At 41.8% G+C, this 4,027-nt stretch overlaps 1 pseudogene; it reads right to left on the minus strand.

Annotated features, from left to right (window-relative positions):
* Window positions 1-1,354: 1,354 nt before the first annotated feature.
* Window positions 1,355-2,133, minus strand: LOC116527024 (annotated as a pseudogene).
* Window positions 2,134-4,027: the final 1,894 nt, after the last annotated feature.

The following is a 4,027-nucleotide window of genomic DNA, read 5'->3' on the forward strand; positions in this document are numbered from 1 at the left end:
ACATGGTGAAACCCCGTCTCTACTGAAAATACAAAAATTAACTGGGCGTGGTGGCGTGCGCCTGTAGTCCCAGCTACTTGGGAGGCTGAGGCAGGAGAATTGCTTGAACCTGGGAGGCGGAGGTTGCAGTGAGCCGAGATTGTGCCACTGCACTCCAGCCTGGCACCTGGTGACAGAGTGAGACTCTGTCTCAACAAAAAAAAAAAAAAAAAAAAAAAAAAATCCATCCGTCTTCCCTTTCTGCTTCCTTGGCACAATTTATCACAGTTCTTAACAAACTTCCATAAATATCCAAAAGGGGAAAATGAATTTTAGAATATGAAAGACAGGTTAATAAATAGCCAAATAAATCAACCATTGAAAGGATTTTTTTTTTAAGATTAAGCCACCTATTTATTTTATTTATTTATTTAGTTATTTATTTTTGAGACGGAGTTTCACTCATGTTACCCAGGCTGGAGTGCAATGGTGCGATCTCGGCTCACCGCAACCTCCGCCTCCTGGGTTCAGGCAATTCTCCTGCCTCAGCCTCCTGAGTAGCTGGGATTACAGGCACGCACCACCATGCCCAGCTAATTTTTTGTATTTTTAGTAGAGACGGGGTTTCACCATGTTGACCAGGATGGTCTCGATCTCTTGACCTCGTGATCCACCCGCCTCGGCCTCCCAAAGTGCTGGGATTACAGGCGTGAGCCACTGCGCCCAGCCTATTTTTTTATTTTTTAAAGACGGGGTTTCACCACGTTGGTCAGGCTGGTCTTGAACTCCCGACTTCAGGTGATCCACCCGCCTTGGCCTCCAAGGTGCTTGGATTACAGGCGTGGGCTACCATGCCCAGCCAAGCCACCTATTTTTTTTTTAAGGTTAAGCCACTGATCTGCAATTTTTATTGAAATAAATGTCATCCATTAAAAACAAGGTTAATTTATAACTTGATCTCAACTTGTCTTTTTAATAGCAGTTGAATTTTTACATAAAAAAATTGCAAAACTTCAACTAAACAATAAAACATTCAGACAAGTTTACATTTTAAAAATTCGATCAACTTCAACAAAATAATAAGTGACTACATATTAATTTACCTTACTCCTGTGGTCAAAATACATTTTCCATTTAAAACATTTTTATTTTTATTTATTTATCTTTTGAGACAGTTTCGCTCTTGTTGCCCAGGCTGGAGTGCAATGGTGTGATCTTGGCTCACCACAACCTCCGCCTCCCAGTTCAAGTGATTCTCCTGTCTCAGCCTCCCAAGTAGCTGGGATTACAGGCATGTACCACCACGCCGGCTAATTTTGTATTTTTAGTAGAGTCAGGGTTTCTCCATGTTAGTCAGGCTGGTCTCAAACTCCCGACCTCAGGTGATCCACCTGTCTTGGCCTCCCAAAATGCTGGGATTACAGGTGTGAGCCACCGTGCCCAGCCTTAAAACATTTTTAACATCTTCTATACAGCATGGATAGCTTCTAGAGGGAATTAGTATATAGTCTGTTTTTGATCAAGACAACACTAGACAGATGTTGCTGGATGCCTGGATAATGCTGAATGTGATAAAACCAGCGAGACACATTAGACTTTATCTTCAAGATATGAATCGATATCCTTCAACAGTGTGTGGATATCATTTTTATTGGATGATATCATTTTTATCATCTACTCAAGCAACTCTGTATTCTAACCATTGCTGAATATTGTTTTTTCTTCTGCAGTACTCTCCAGCAAATATTGTTGGCTTGCTTGACTAGATGAGCTGCTATAGTAGTCAGTCCTGTTAGACTTGGACCATTGTTTGTTTGAAGAGCTGGAAGCTGTCACTCACCCTGAGCACTGTATTTATTATTCCCCTTACTCAGTCCCAGGGACTTCAGCAGCCACAACTCGGTGGCCACCACCATCTTCTGGCAGAGATTTAACCTTTTGAGAACGTGTCAAACTGTTTTATCAAGTGGCTGCACCATTTTACGTTCCCATCAATTATGTACAAGGGCTCCAATAACTCCAAATCTTCATCAACACTTGTTATTCAGTATTTGTTATTGTCTATGTTTTTGATTATAGCTCTCCTACTGGGTGTGAAGTGGTTTTGGCTTATATTTCCCTAATGACTAATGATGTTGGTTATTTTTTTTTTTTTTTTTTTGAGACGGGGTTTTCCTCTTGTTTCCCAGGCTAGAGTCCAATGGCACGATCTCGGCTCACCGCAACCACCGCCTCCTGGGTTCAAGCAATTCTCTTGCCTCAGCCTCCCGAGTAGCTGGGATTACAGGCACTCGCCACCATGCCCAGCTAATTTTTGTATTTTTAGTAGAGACGGGGGTTTCACCATGTTGACCAGGATGGTCTCGATCTCTTGACCTTGTGATCCACCCACCTCGGCCTCCCAAAGTGCTGGGTTGTCTTTTTATGTTGAGTTGTAAGACTTCTTTTCTGAGATGGAGCCTCACTCTCATCACGCAGGCTGGAGTGCAGTGGCGCTGTCTCAGCTCACTGCAACCTCCACTGGGTTCAAGTGCTTCTCCTTCCTCAGTCTCCTGAGTAGCTGTGATTACAGGCATGTACCACCCCACCCAGCAAATTTTTCTATTTTTAGTAGAGACGGGGTTTTGCCTTGTTGGCCAGGCTGGTCTTGAACTCCTGACCTCAGGTGATCCACCTGCCTCAGCCTTGATACGCTGGGATTACAACCAGTACTTCTTTACTTATCAGATAGATAATTTGCAAATCTTTTCTCCCATTCTGTGAGTTGTTTTTTCACTTTCTTGACAATACCTTTGAAGCACAAAATTTAAAACTTTTGTCCAATTTATCAATTTTTCCCTAGGTTTCTAGTGTTTTAGGTACCATAAAGCACTAAAGGTACCATATCTAATACATCATTGCCTAATCCAAGGTCATGAAGATTTACACCTATGTTTTCTTCTAAGTGAATAGCTTTACTTTGGGTCTTTGATGCACTCTAAAATTTTTGTATATGGTATGTAGTATGAATCAAGATTCATTCTTTCCATATGAATATCTAATTATTGCAACACTAATTGTTGAAAAGATGCTTTCCTCCTTCATTTGCCTTTTTTTGTTGTTGTTGTTATTTAAGACGGGGTTTCACCATGTTGGTCAGGCTGGTCTTGAACTCCCGACCTCAGGTGATCTGCCCGCCTTGGCCTCCAAAGTGTTTGGATTACAGGCGTGAGCCACCACACCCGGCCCATTTGCTTTTGCAAGTTTGTAAAACAACAACAAAAAAATCAATTGGCCTCACTCTGTAACTGAGGGCTGCACATATTGTCCTCCTTCCAAAGGGTACAGTATGGAAAGTAGGGAAATGCAACATCACAGTAGAGAAATCTGACAAACTACTATCTCAGTTAGGTGATCAAGGTTGACATCAACAGTGATAAGTTATGCTGTTGATAAGTACCTTTGATATGATGTGATGAAAATGACACTTTATGATCTTCCTCCCCCAAATCTATATACCCAGGCTAATCATGAAGAAACATTAGACAAATTCCAGTTAAGGGATATTCTACAAACTCATGAAATCTGGTGGTTGCAGTGGCCTGGAGTCCCATCTACTTGGGGGGCTGAAGCAGGAGGACTGCTTGAACACAGGAGTTCAAGGCTGCAGTGAGCTGTGTTTGTGCCAATGCACTCTAGGCTAGGCAACACAGCAAGACTATTTCTTAAAAAAAACCTGAATAAAGTATGGATTTTAATTACTAATAATGTGTTGATATTTGTTCATTATGTTTAACAAATGTACTATACTAATGTAAAATAGTAATAATAGGGAAACTGGATGTAGAAACTGGGTATAGGGCATATGGGAAATTTTTGAACTATCTGTAATTCTTCTGTAAATCTAAATGTTTTTTCTTTTTTTTTTTTGAGACGGAGTTTCGCTCTTGTTACCCAGACTGGAGTGCAATGGCGCGATCTTGGCTCACCGCAACCTCCGCCTCCTGGGTTCAGGCAATTCTCCTGCCTCAGCCTCCTGAGAAGCTGGGATTACAGGCACGAGCCACCA

Source organism: Sapajus apella, unplaced genomic scaffold, assembly GCF_009761245.1.
Source record: "Sapajus apella isolate SASKATOON/1434 unplaced genomic scaffold, GSC_monkey_1.0 scaffold52, whole genome shotgun sequence".
NCBI classification, from domain to species: Eukaryota; Metazoa; Chordata; class Mammalia; order Primates; family Cebidae; genus Sapajus; species Sapajus apella.